Below are 15,636 nucleotides of genomic sequence, written 5' to 3'. Positions count from 1 at the left end.
AGTTTAAATTTGGTTAAGTATCAAGATTATTAACCTAATTCAGTTCCGGATTCGACTCAGGCTAATTTCAATCCAATTCACGATCTGAACCAAATTGTGTCCAAGTCTAAATTTTTGCATGAGTATTCTATCACATTTGAAAGCTTGTTAAAACTATTTTCTAATGCAACAAACAGTTTCCAAATTCAAATATATCGATAGAAGGGTGGTCGAGTCCAATTTCTTTGGGTGCAATCGGATAAAAAATTCAAGTGTTGCATAGAGGGTTATAGTTATTAATAGTGGGCCGTGCATGGCACTGATTTTTTTTTCTTTCATTAATGCATTAGAAGGTCCAATGGGCAACATTACACTAGATCTTTGCAAATAATAGGAAAGGCTCTGAGGCCGATATATCCAGCCCAAACAAGAAAACCCTATCCCCCATAACAGAGGCAGCCCTAGGAAACCGAAATATCACAGATACCAAAAACATGCAGCGCCGCTGGACCTCCTAATAGCCGAAGCTGGAATGGTAAGAAGACAACGGATGCTTCCACAGCTACAAGAGCCAACAAGCTTTGCTAAAACAACGTCTGGAGCTTTATACCTAGGTAGCCACTGGACCTCAAAATGCCCAACATGCACAGCCATGTTGTCGGAGACTTCCAGAGAGCATAGTGGGTAGAGCTCATGTTCTCTCAATTGCGTACTGATTTGTTGAAATAATTCTTATAATCCATTTTAATTTATGCTATGCTTACTGTTTAGGTCTCTAAACTTGGTTTTGAATTCTCTTAGATTGCTTAGAAGCAAGAAAAAGTAAGTGGACTCTGATACACTTTCTTTGTAACATAAATAATAGTAAGGAAGTTTTTGCTCAAACTTTTACTCAAATATTTGTAATAATATGATAGGTAGTGTATTAAGTGAAAATTATGCTTGATGTTAGATTTTACTCGCTTTTCTCCTCACAAACGATTTCCAGGTAGAACGAAGATGATTTCAAATGTGATGGTGATGATGCTTGAAGGTGCGGAGAAGATTGAAGACTGTGCGTTGCTTAGTTTTATTCAGGAAATTACTTATTTCAAAATTTTAGTAGTTGTAAACTTATAAATATGTTATTAGGATTTGGAGGATTTGTATTACTTATTGTCTTGAAATTATTTTCGCTATGCTGCGAGATTTAAATTTTAAATTTAATCTCACACATACACACACACACATATGAATATAAATAAACAGTATTACGTTGCACACGTAAAAAAAAAAAAAAAAAAAGAAAAAACTACTTAAGCTTCTATTAATTTAAACACTCACGATTAATAAGCGTATTATTTAATTATAATTGAATAATAAAATTGAATCGTAAAATTTGTTTATTTTAATAGAATAATAAATTATATTAATTTTTTATTAATAATAATAAAAATTTTTAATTTTTCATTAACAATTCCGTTACTTTTGATTCAATAATTAAATTAATTAAAATAAATAAATTTTTATTAATTAATATATTAATTAGAATTTTATTAATAATGTATTATTTATTATTATATTTTTATTATTTTATAATAATATTTAACATATAATTATATTTTTTTATTATTTTATAATAATATTTAACATATAATTATTATTTTATTAATATTAAATCATATTTTCATAAATAAAAAATAATAAATATATTTTTTAATAATTAATTAATTGATTATATATATATATATATATATATATATATATATATATATATATATATATATATATATATATATATATATATATATATATATATATTACTTCTGTTATAACTATAATTGACTGAATATTTTCGATTTTAATTAATTTTTATTTTCTTTTAATTTTGATTTGGTTAATAATTTTAAAGTTAGTTAACAATTTAATTAATTAAAAATTTGATTCACAAATAGACTTTGAATGAAATTTTCGAAATTGATATTTGAATTTTGATTAGTATTAGCCAAGGGCAGGTTCTAGTCTAGTTTCAAACCAAAACTTATGATTCCTTGATCCTTGGAGATTTGAATTGGAACGGACTTGGATTTAGATTGTTCAAATTGGTTCCCATTCAATTATGATCTTAGGATGGTTTCAGTATGGTTTTGAAGTGGTTCTAGTTTTAATTTTTGATAGGCACAGTTTCAATTGAGCCTCGATCTTCTACTTTAAGATAGTTGTAGTCCAGTTTCAATTCTAATTCAGTTATAAATTTTGAGTCAACATTCTTCAAAAAATGTAACTTCAATAAAATTACAAATAAAAGATGAAAAATTTATTTTTAATTAAATAATGTCATATCCAGATATCTAATAATTATTAAAAATTGACCATCCATTAATTAATTAAAACACAATCCATAAAATAATTTCATTTATAAGAAATTGAACAAACCTTATTTATATCTTAATTTACATCTGTTATATTTCAATAAAGTTCTAACATCCATTATAAATAAAATCAAAAGAAATTATCTTATTTAATTCTAATATTCTTTCATCTTAATTCTCAATTTTATATAATTTAAAATATAAATAATTTTTTATAAATAATTTAAAAAATCTATATAAATTTTAATTTTTACACCATTGTATCTTACATAATATGTATGCATCAATATAACATCTTAAATTGTAATAAATTTTATTTGATTTTAACTTTAAGGAATTGACTTAATTAACAAAGGAGTGAAAAGCCCAAATCAATGGCCACATTAGACCGAGATTGTCAAATATTTTGCCACAATATTTATGTTTGGAAAAGGAATGCCGTCAAAGGACAGAAACAAGAAATTTCACTGTTTACTTCAATTATAATGGAGGCACCACTTTGTTTAAAAGAAACTCAACGATTAGGATGTGAGTATTTGGTTTAAATACTTATCAACCTTTTACTTAAAATATATTTTTTAGTTTATAAGTCAAATTAAAAATAAGTAGTTAATTATTTGATATACTAATTAAGTGTTGTAGTTATTAAAATTAAGATAATATTGGTATTTTTAAAAATTATTAGGATAATATAATCTTTTAATTAGTTAGAGAGTAGTTTTAAAATAAATAAATAAGTCATAAGTCGGATACTATTACTTATAACTTTTAACTTATTTTAAATAAATTTTTTTTTTATTTATAAATCAAATCAAATAATAATCTACTTATAATTTTCTACTTATGGATAGGTTTGACTAATTTGTGAGCTAAATCAAACACCCATCTAGGTCAGAGAATGAGAGGTTGCTAATATCAAAATTTGAGGCCATGTTTGGTATAGCCTAATCAAAGTTGTAATGTAATCATAACTATATTGCATATTTGATTACGCTGTTTGATAATATAAAAAAGTTTAACGGAATGGAATGACAATTATGTAATGTCATTAAATACAATAATAGATGTAATATTAACTTATTTTAATTTTTTTATTTATTATCCATATTATTATCACCACCATAAGGCCACCACTTTTATTACTATTATTACTTTATCACCACCAACACCACCATCACAATCACTACCACCATTATCCTATTACCGTTATCACTTTACCATTGTTATCACTACTTAGTTATTATCACTTCTATCACTACTTAGTCACTTTTACTACCACTACCTCACTTGTCACCACCATCATTATTTAATTATCACTGTCGCTATCATCACCACTACTTTGCTACAACTATCATTCGATTTCCAATCACAATAACCATTATCACTTATTATTAATATTATAAATAAATTTAATATTAAAATAAAAATTATAATTATATTAAATTATTTTTATTTTTATTTTGAAATCAAATAGAGAAATATAATAATAATTATATTATATTATAATTTTAATTTATTTTATATTAAATTATATTATATTATATTCTACCAAATGTAACTTGAGTATTAATACCAAATTAAAGTTAGTTATTCTTAATATTAGGTTTTTCAGTGCTTTTGTCAATGGCACGTGGAGTGATTGAAACGCAAAAGAGAGAGAGAGAGAAAAAAAAAAGAAAATAAATAAATAAATCCCCTCTGATAGACAAGAATAGTATTTTTCACAATCATTTGGGGAGTGGATTTTTGCTTCTTTGTCAGGCCAGTTACTTGCAGTCTCAATAGCCCTTTTAGGCCTGCTATGACTCATGGGTTTGATATGTGTAGCTAATCTATTGATTATTTTTAGGGGGAAAGGGTGGTATTTTCAACTTTACTTTAATTGATTGTGTGATCATTATCAGCTAAGAAGGTCCGGATCGAATCTCCAGAATTTAATTTCTGGGTGTTTCTCTTGCAGTCTTGGTCATCCTATTGACTAATAGAGTGGTGGCCTCGTAAATTCTAAAGTCACTTGCAGATGAATCATGCTTTAACTGAAACTCGTAAGTCACGCTCTACCAGGGCAATGCTCATCATCTGTGAATTTTTTAGGACAAAAAGAAATTTGAATATGAGACTTTATGTTGGATTTAGAAATGCAAACTCAATTCAGTCTACAAGAATTTGACTGAATGTATCATATATTAATATTTCATATGCTAAATGTGAAAATACTTGTAAAGGAAAAAAAAAAACTTTTTTTTTCTTCAAGGCATATAAGGAAGAGTATGTTCCATGCAACTGAAGTTTAAGACTAAAGTCCAAAGCGATGTTTCTGTAGTAAAAGACAATACAGATTTAAGTTCAAATTCCACATTTTTATTCAAACCCAAACTCCATTCACTTGTTGAACATAAAATTAAACTTTCCAGGTGCATATGTATATATAGGATATCAACCTTTGCTTCACTTTCACCAATGGCTATAGTAAGTAAGCCAATTTGCTATCCCCTTGTTTTGGCAGTGGTTTTTCTTTCCGGTTCTTTGTGTGTTAGAGCTGCAAATGAGTATATATCAGCAGCAATCCAGGCATGCGGAGAGATATTCTAAGATTGGCAATAGAGTCATGGAATCAGTGCAATGAGGTTGGAGAAGAAGTTCCTAATATGGGCAGCCTAAGAGCTGCAGAATGCTTTGACACATACAAGGCTTCTCAACAGACCTTCTGCCTTATTTTTCTGGTTATCTATTTGTTCTTGTAATGAGTGTTTTTATTTAATATGTTTGTGAAAGTGAAATATTTGCAGTTAATGCATTATTTTCCAACAAGAGTTTGAACTCATATGGACTTGCAATTTGGTTTTAAACCATAAATTATTTCAGAATAAAAATTTCTGTGTATTTTATGATTACTTATTCTGTAGAGAACTGCTTCATCTGTAGTTTGCTGCCCTACATGTTGGTCCACAGAGTCACAGAGGAAGAGAACAAATTAGGTGTTGGAGACCCTTTTCTCGGAGTGCAATTAAAATTCCTTAATGATTTAAATATTTATGCTGCAGAGAAGGAACTCTACATCTGCTACTTAAGATCAGAAGCTATGCATGGACTTCCCATCATGTCTTGAAGACTTCACAATATTTTGGAGTCAATATGATGCAAATCATTATCACTCCACTATTTTGCCACAATATTTATGTTTGGAAATGGATAGCAGTCAAAGGAAAGAAACAATAAACTTCCCTCTTTACTTCAGTTATAATGGAGGCATCACCTTGCTTAAAAGAAACCCAACAACCAATACATCCAAGTCAGAGAATGAGAGGTTGCTAATATCAGAATTTTAGTGTTAATACCAAATTCAAGTTAGTTATTCCTAATATTAGGTTTTTTTCATTGTTTTTCTCAGAAGGAAAAAGGAAATCCCCTCTGTTAGGCAAGAGAAATATTTTCCACAATCATTTTGGGAGCATGGAATTTTGCCTCTTTGTTAGGCCAGTTGGTTCCAGTCTTGGTGGCCATTTTAGGCCTGCTATGACCTATGAATTTGATATGTGCAGCTAGCCTATGGATTATTTTTAGAGGGAACTAGAGAGAAGCCCCGCATATTGCTACGGCCCACCGGTCATTTTTTCATATTGGTTTTGAAAAAGAAGTTGACTAATATTTATATTTTTTTCAAAATTCATTAGACTTTTCTACTATCCAAATATCTTTATTCAATAAAGGTAATTTAAGATAAAGAGAAGAGACATAGTAATTATGCCTTGCTTGAAACATCTTCTTTCTTAAATCAAGCTACGCAAATGTGTAGCTCTCTACCTTCCCATATTCCTTCCAATCCCACTCTCAGGTCTCAACAAAATCTGTTTATTCAGTAGCATTGTTTGCTTCTCCAGGGAAGGGGTTGTTCATGGAAACAGAGGAAGTGTGAGAACATGAGGATGAAGAAACTTTGAAGGAGAAACTGATGTCCTTTTCTCTTTTATATATTTTTCCTTTATATCTTTACATAGATACAACTATGCTATTTATATTAACGTACATAGAAGTTATTCTAGGAAAGGAGAAACAAATCAAACTATTCTAGGCAACTAATCTTTTATAATTATAGTGCACAAATTATGGGATTAAGGTCAACTCATTAATCCTTAGATCCCTTGTATCATGACAGCTCATGTCAACACTCCCCCTCAAGTTGGAGCATGGATATCATCAATGCCCAACTTGTTTAGTGAGCTATAGAAAATCTTGGTAGGAATTGCCTTTGTAAGTATATAAGCCAATTGATCCTCTGATCTCACAAATGGGAACTGAACAATCTTGGCTTCGAGCTTTTGTTTCATAAAGTACCGATCAACTTCCACATGTTTTATGCAATCATGTTGGACTGGGTTATGTGCAATTTCAATAGCTGATTTGTTATCACAAAACATATTCATTGGAGACTCAGATGAATATCCCACTTCTTTTAATAATCCCTTCAAACATAGTAGCTCGTACAAACCTTTAACCATCCCTCTAAACTCGGCTTCTGCACTAGAGAGTGCAACTACTTTCTGCTTCTTACTCCTCCAAGTAACCAGATTTCCTCCCACGAAGGTGAAATATCCTGATGTAGATCTTCTGCCAGTGATGCTACCTGTCCAATCCACATCCGTGTAACCATCAATATTAAGATGATTATTTCTCTTGAACATGAGTCTTCTTCCTGGAGCTGATTTCAAGTACTGGAGGATTCGAATAACCGCATTCATATGTTCTTTATTGGGACAGTGCATAAACTGTGTAACACCCTCCCTATAGCAACACCGTACAGTTTACTGTTCCGGTGACCAGTGTCGGTCCGGACAGCTAGAACGTCTGGAAAAATATTTAAACTAAAGTAAGAAACCATAATTAACTCAAATATTAACAAGAAAAATTTAGGAAAAATTTTAGAAATAAAATACAACCAAGTTAAATGAGCCGGTGCCCTGGCGATGGGTAACCTAGTGGGAAGTTGCGGTTCTTGCAACTAGGAGCCCTAGACTCAGGGAAAAATTCATAAAGTAATTTTTGGGATTCTAGAGAGGGGTCATTGAGGGTTCTATGGCATTAGAATGCTAAGAAAATGCTTAGAAAAATTTTTTAATTGGTACAAACGATTTTGGCTCGATAAGCCAAACGAAGGGCATTTTGGTCATTACGCCTTCAGAGATGATTTTTGGCTGACTTATCCAGTTAAGTAAATAATTATTATGACATAAAATGTGAATAAATATTACTAAAAATTAAATTGAAAATGAGTAGAGAAGAGAAGAAAAGAAAATGAAAATTTAAGTGGAATTATTACCTAAGCAATGATGTCATAATGCATGAATTAAAAATTTCAACAAATAAAATCCAAACTAATGGGAAATTGCCAAGCTAATTAAAAGGATAAAGCCTTGTTAAATTGAAAAAATAAAAAGGAAAACACTTCAGCTTGCCTTCCCCAAACCAGCCGGCTGCCATTCCCATCTCCATTGAAGAAGTTTTCATCAACTCTTCCAAACCTTGATTCTACTCCCCAAAACCTTAAGTCCACTTCAATAAAACTTGTTTACACAACTTGGCAAGGTGTTTGGCTGCCAAGAAAAGCCAAGAAACTGAAGTTTGTGAAGGGAGAAATTCTGCTCTAACAAAGGTTAGTGTCCAATCTCCTCCTTTTCTTGCTTAATTCATGTTTAAGGCCATGAGTCAAGTGGAAATTGTAATAAAAATAGAATATAATTTATGTGTATTTATCCATACAATTTCGGTAGCTTAGGGATGTTAAGGGTTTCATGAAATTCCTTGAAATAAAATGGTATGTGAGCTGCCTTGACATGAGATGAGTGTTTAAATATTTAAGTGCAAGTGAAATGTATGTATGGAACTTGAAAACTTGGAGACTTGAACAAAATTAGGTTTTGCTCAAACAATGGTATATGAACATTGTAATGGTCAATTACTAACCATTTGACTATATTTGAGGAGGAATTGAAGTGATTTAGGACAATGGAATGGAGGTTAGGCAAGCTGCCCTTGGTGACCTGCAGGACTGGGTATGAGTCCAGCAGGTTTGAGTAGTTATAAATGGAGTTGTAGAGGTTCAATTGGTGCAAGGCCAATTGGACATGAAACTAAACACATAATGGCACAACTTTGGTGAAGAAATCCTACCCAGAAAACCAAACTAAGTTGACCTAAAAATTGCCCTAATCTGGGTGGCCTGCATATTGCCTGGGTAAAATGACCAAATGAACAGTGTTTAGTCATTTAGTCATAACTCAGTGTAGAAAGGTCCAATTGACCTAAAAGTTTACCAGTAGCAAGCTGAGATATATACCTATAAATTTCATGAAGAAACTTAACCCAAATTTTGATCATAACATGTTCAAAAAGTGACCTGCATTCACTGCTCAAAATATTGTAGATTTTGGTTAGTCCAGAAAATCTGGAAAATTTGTAATCCAGCCAGTTATGGTGTTTAGGCCATAACTTGAGCTACAAAACTCCAAATGGAGTGATTAAAAAAAAAAGTAACTAGACACAATAAAGAACAACTTTCATGTTGACAACTTTGCCAAATTCCTACTGTAAAAATGACCAATGGAACAATAAACACAAGGCTTGAAATATGAAAATTTTGAACAACTAATACTAAGCTTAGAAATGGTAATGGCAACTAACACCAACATCTTTAGAATGCAAAATGTAGTATGTTGGGAGTATTAGAACCAATGTACCTATTGCCTATGCAAAAGTCAACATTTTAGTTAACTAATGAAATGAATACTAATACCAAAACTTAAATTTCAAGAATTGTATAATTTAAAAGTGTAACATGCCCTAGTACACCTAGCAAGATTGGTTTGGATAGGTTGGCATACCAATATACTGCACATGGCATTATGCCATTATGTGATTTTATGATTTTTAGCCATTCTGACATTGTGATGATACTTGGCCTTGTGCCTAATATTTATTACAGCTCATTAGCTGTTCTGTAACACACCGGGAGATACATATGTGACTGATGGTGTGACGGCCCGAGGTACTTGATACCCAGTGCCAGTTTACCCGTTTATCCAGTCCAGTCATCCAATATAGGTTATTTGGGCAACCAAAAATGAAAGTAGATAAATTTAATGAAATTTTGAATATAATAAGTACAAAATAAATAAGATTACCAATAATGATCGAAAAATTGTCTACATAAGACATCAGAACATGCACTGCATATTTATTTTCTGTTATTTCTTTTTATTTTATTATTGGCACCACTAAGCATTATTGCTTAGCGCGTTGCATTTTTGCCACGCGTAGGTTCTGGAGAGACCGACCGAGAGCCCAGTAGACCACAGACTGGGTGAGACCTTCTGCAGCTTTGCATAGTATCCGTGTCACCTCACCGTAATGAAAAAGTGGATATTTATTGATGACTTTTATATGAATTTTATATGAAATGAATGAATGAGAAGTAGTAGTATATTTGAGAAATATTGAGAATTTGTTGATGAAATGGAGTTTGGGATTGATTGAGAATTTTGTAATTGTTTTTCTCAGGTTCCGAAGAACTGTTTTCTCCGTTTTTAGCCGGTACTCTGCAGAATTTTCTATAAAATTTGCGGAACCTCAAATAAATTTATAATTCTAATAAATGACTTAAATGAATTATATTTCACAAATTGTACTTCATAACTATGAAAAGAAATAAATAAGAAAAAATAAAAATGATTGAAATAAAATAGGATATTCCTGTACACTGTGTGACATATCTTACTTGGCTATACTGTAGACAGGTAAGGGGTGTCACATTTAGTGGTATCAGAGCACAGTTTAAGCATTTCGGGGCCTAGAACGAGTCCATACCATGCATTGCATTTATAAGAGTCAAGGTGACACTAATGCAGATTTGTTTGTCTTTTGTTATTTTGATTAGGATATGGACCCCACATCTCAGAGGGCAGTTGAGAAGGAAGTGGAGAGTCATGCTCCACCTGCAGCAGCTGAGACTGGGGGTAGGGAAAAACACTCCGCCCGACTCCAAAGAGCACCTTTCGGCCTCCACAGGCCATGTTCCAGCAAATGGCTGAGTTCTTCAGACAAATGGTTGGGGTAATGCCACCACCACCACTACCTCCACAGCAAAAATCTCACCTAGAAAGATTGAGAAAATTTGGAGCAGTGGATTTCTTTGGCAAGAGAGAAGATGATTCTGTTGCAGCCGAAAACTAGTTGAACAGAACAGGCAGAGTTTTAAAACAACTCCACTGCACTCCTAAATAAAATCTAGAAGCTGTTGTGTCTCTACTGCAAGATGATGCATATGAATGGTGGGATACGGTGTCCAGTGAAGTGCAACCAGAAGTAATAACTTGGGACTTCTTCCTCTCCGAATTCAAGAAGAAATATGTGGGTAGTGTATACCTAGAAGAGAGAAGAAGAGAGTTTATTAACATGAGGCAGAGACAGCTGACAGTGGTTAAATATGAAAAGGAATTTTTTAAACTGAGCCGCTACGGAAGGGAGATAGTCCCTAATGAAGCCGAGAGGTATAAGAGATTTGAAGAGGGATTAAATGACAATATCAAGATCATGATCACTGCTTTGGGAATTACATACTTCACTAAGTTAGTGGAAGCTGCATTAAAAGTGGAAAAAGTGAGAATAAGTGAGCAGACTAAAAGAGAGAGGCAGCAGAAGAGGGGCCCAGGTTAGTCTAGTTCATCTCCTGCACCTGGAAAGAAGTCCAAAGGTCCACCTGCACAGAGTTCAAGTCAACCACAAGGTCAGGGTCAGTCCCAGGGGCCCAAGCCACAGTTCACCTCTAGGAGAGGTCAGTCCATACCATCAGTGGGCAGCTCTCCAGGGACGGGGTTCAGGGGACCAGCCCCAGCATCTTCTGCATGTCCACATTGCCTGAAGTGGCATAAGGGGGAGTGTTGGAGAGTGACGGGTGCTTGCTTAAGGTGTGGGTCAACAGAGCATCAGTTGAGGAACTGTCCATATAGAACTGCTACAACTGCTCCAACACAAGCAGACAAACCTGCTCTTGCACCACAAAGGGGTAGGAAATCTAGCAAATCTGAGGCAGTGGGACCATCATAGAGACCTGCATCTGAGCCAACAGAGAGGCATGACGGTAGACCACCTGCCAGAGCCTATGCCATAAGAGCTCACGAGGAGCAAGATGCCCCAGACGTCATCAGGGGTACGTTCTCCCTCCATAATACATCTGTGCATGCATTGGTGGATCCAGGATCCACTCATTCATACATCTGCATCAACTTACCCGTGGAAAGGGGGATATTAGTAGGGGAGAGTGACCAAGACATCCTGGTCACTAATCCATTGGGCCACAGTGTAGTGGTGAATAAAGTGTACAAAGGTTGCCCGTTAAGGATTCAGGGGTATGAATTCTTGGCAGACCTGATTGAGTTGCCTTTCCATGAGTTTGACGTGATTTTGGTAATAGACTTGTTGTCACGTCAGCAGGCAATGGTTGATTATAAACTGAAGAGAATTTCTTTGAAAACTCCTGAAGGTAATGAGATCACAGTTGTGGGGGAAAGGACAGATTTCTTGTCCAATGTCATCTCAGCCACAGTGGCAAGAAAACTGATGAGAAAAGGCTGTGAAGCCTATTTAGCACATATGGTGGATACTAGGCAGGCTAAGCCAGATCTGTGTGACATACCCACAGTAAGAGACTTCCCAGATGTATTCCCTGAAGAATTGCCTGGCTTGCCACCAGAAAGGGAAGTCGAATTTGCTATTGAGATACTGCAGGATACAACACCAATTTCTATTGCTCCTTATAGGATGGCACTCACAGAATTGAAAGAACTGAAAATCCAGTTACAGGAGTTGCTGGATAAGGGGTTTATACGGCCCAGTGTGTCACCATGGGGAGCTCCAGTGCTATTTGTAAAGAAGAAAGATGGGACTTTGAGGTTGTGTATCGATTACCTGCAGTTGAATAAAGAGACAGTGAATAACAAATATCCATTGCCTAGAATTGATGATTTGTTTGATCAGTTGAAGGGAGCAGGAGTATTTTCCAAAATTGATCTCAGATCAGGGTATCATCAGTTGAGGGTGAAGGATGCAGATGTGTCAAAGACTGCATTTAGGACTCGGTATGGGCATTATGAGTTTCTGGTGATGCCCTTTGGCCTAACAAATGCACCAGCAGCATTCATGGACCTTATGAACCGTATCATCCATCCATACTTAGATCGGTTCGTAGTGGTCTTTATTGATGATATTTTGGTGTATTCCAAGACCAGGGAAGAACATGATGAGCATTTGAGGATTGTTCTGCAAACCCTGAGAGAAAAGAAGCTATATGCTAAGTTATGCAAGTGTGACTTCTGGTTAAATGAGATTGCATTCCTTGGACACATAGTGTCAGCCGATGGGATTAGAGTGGATCCCAAGAAGATAGAAGCAGTGATGGAATGGAAGCCTCCCAGAAATACAACTAAGGTCAGAAGTTTCTTGGGGCTAGCTGGGTATTACAGAAGATTTTTGAAGGGATTTTCGTTAATAGCTACTCTAATGACCAAGTTATTACACAAGAATGTCAAATTTGATTGGAATGAAAAGTGTCAGGCCGGTTTTGAGAAGTTGAAGGCTATGTTGACAGAGGCACCAGTGTTAACACAGCCAGTGTTGGGAAAGGACTTTGTGGTCTACAGTGATGCCTCTCATAATGGGTTAGGGTGTGTATTGATGCAAGAAGGGAAGGTGGTCGCTTAATGCTTCCAGGCAACTAAGGCCACATGAACAGAATTACCCTACCCATGATCTAGAGTTTGCAGCAATTATCTTCGCATTGAAGATATGGAGGCATTACTTGTATGGTGAAAAGTGCTACATTTACACAGACCATAAAAGTCTGAAATACTTGCCAACCCAGAAGGAGCTTAACCTTAGACAGAGGCAATGGATTGAGTCCCTGAAGGACTATGATTGTGTGATTGATTACCATCCTGGGAAGGCAAATGTAGTTGCAGATGCTTTAAGCAGAAAATCCATCATAGCTTTGAGATCATTGAATGCCCGTCTATCCTTGGCTCGAGATGGAGCTATTTTGGCTGAGTTGCAAGTGAGGTAAAACCTACTACAGCAGATTTTGGATGGGCAGAAGGCTGATAAGAAGCTAAAGGCTATTATGAGTAAAATCTCAGAAGGGAAAGAAACTGACTATGAAGTGAAAATAGATGGGTGTCTGTACTACAAAGGAAGATTATGTGTACCAGATGATGGAGAACTGAAGGCCAGTATTCTAAAAGAGGCACACACCAGTGTTTATGTTATGCACCCAGGAAGTACAAAAATGTATCATGATCTGAAGCTTCAGTATTGGTGGCCTGGTATGAAGAAGGACATAGCTGACTATGTGATTAAATGCTTGACATGCTAGCAAGTCAAGGCAGAACATCAAGTTCCATCGGGTTTGCTACAGCCTATACGCATACCTGAATGGAAATGGGATCGGGTCACCATGGATTTTGTAAGTGGTCTACCTCTCACCCAGAAGAAGCATGATGCAGTATGGGTGATAGTAGATAGATTGACGAAGTCAGCACACTTTTTGCCAGTTAGGACTGACTACTCACTGGAGAAGTTAGCAGAAGTGTATATCAGTGAGATAGTTAGACTGCATGGAATTCCACTTTCCATCATATCTGATCGAGACCCAAGATTTACATCAAGATTTTGAAAGAAGTTGCATGAATCCTTGGGTACACAACTCCACTTCAGCACAGCTTTCCATCCTCAAACGGATGGGCAATCAGAAAGAGTAATCCAGGTAAACAATTAAAACCAATTGAATTAATACAAATATTGAACTGAAATGATAATAATAACATGGAATATATGTCAGGTCCTTGAGGATATGCTGAGGAGTTGTGTCATTGAGTTTGAGGGAAGTTGGGATAGATACCTCCCACTGGCAAAATTTGCATACAACAATAGCTACCAAGCTAGCATCCAAATGGCTCCGCATGAAGCACTGTATGGGAGGAAATGTAGAACTCTAGTGTGCTGGACTGAATTGAGCGAAGACAAACTGGTAGGGCTAGACCTGGTGAAACAAAATAAGGAGAAAGTAAAACTAATTAAAACCAGTCTGAAGGTTGCCTCAGATAGACAAAAATCCTATTCTGACCTAAAGAGAAAAGAAATAGAATATGGGGTTGGCGACAAAGTATTCCTCAAGGTGTCACCGTGGAAGAAGGTACTGAGGTTTGGAAGAAAAGGTAAGTTAAGCCCTAGGTTCATTGGCCCATATGAAGTCATTGAATGTTGGGTCCAATGGCCTACAGGCTAGCTTTACCACCAGAGCTGGACAAGATCCACAATGTGTTCCATGTATCTATGCTAAGAAGATACCGCTCAGATCCTTCACATGTCATCTCCATGGAAGAAATTGAAGTACAACCGGATTTGACATATGAAGAAGAACCCATACAGATCTTAGCTCGTGAAGTGAAAAAGTTGAGGAATAAGCAAATTCCACTGGTGAAAGTGCTTTGGAGACACCACAAAGCAAATTCCTTCGTTTGGCTGTAGATTTGGTCAGTCCAGAAAATCTGAAAAATTTACAATCCGGCTAGTTATGGTGTTTAGGCCATAACTTGAGCTACAAAACTCCAAATGGATTGATTCAAAAAACAAAATGTAACTAGACACAATAAGGAACAACTTTCATGTTGACAACTTTGCCAAATTCCTACTGTAAAAATGACCAATGAAATAGTAAAAACAAGGCTTGAAATCTAAAAATTTTGAACAACTAATACTAAGCTTAGAAATGGTATTGGCAACCAATACCAACATCTTTAGAATGCAAAATGTGGTATGTTGGGAGTATTATAACCAATGTACCTATTGCCTATGCAAAAGTCAACATTTTAGTTGACTAATGAAATGAATAGTAATACAAAAACTTAAATTTCAAGAATTGTACAATTTAAAAGTGTAATATGCCCTAGTACACCTAGCAAGATTGGTTTGGATAGGTTGGCATGCCAATAGGGTTCAGTTAGCAGTACTGCACATTTGTAACAAAATAAAATTTGTATCTTAAAAATCTAAAGGCCATAGACTTACAACACAATACATCACTGCTTAGGGCCTACAAAAACAACCTAAACTAATATTATTATCCAAATCTAACTCTAGCACTTAAACTTCACTATTGTTCAAAATATTTAAAACAACTCTGAAAATTTTATAAACATTTCCTGGGATCTTAATAATAATGTGTTTAAATAAATTCTTTAAATTACAATAATATCAATAA

General features: G+C 34.7%; 1 long non-coding RNA gene across 1 annotated transcript; it reads left to right on the top strand.

Moving 5' to 3' along the window:
- Nucleotides 1–408: 408 nt before the first annotated feature.
- Nucleotides 409–1,180, top strand: LOC110664546 (uncharacterized). The gene is made up of 3 exons (XR_002496692.2): nt 409–663; nt 751–801; nt 968–1,180. It is a non-coding gene; the product is annotated as an uncharacterized LOC110664546 (long non-coding RNA).
- The last annotated feature ends 14,456 nt before the right edge of the window (nt 1,181–15,636 follow it).

Source organism: Hevea brasiliensis, chromosome 11 (genome assembly GCF_030052815.1).
Source record: "Hevea brasiliensis isolate MT/VB/25A 57/8 chromosome 11, ASM3005281v1, whole genome shotgun sequence".
Lineage (NCBI taxonomy): Eukaryota > Viridiplantae > Streptophyta > Magnoliopsida > Malpighiales > Euphorbiaceae > Hevea > Hevea brasiliensis.
The sequence above is the reverse complement of the archived record's forward strand: the minus strand, read 5'-3'. Positions and strand labels throughout refer to the sequence as shown.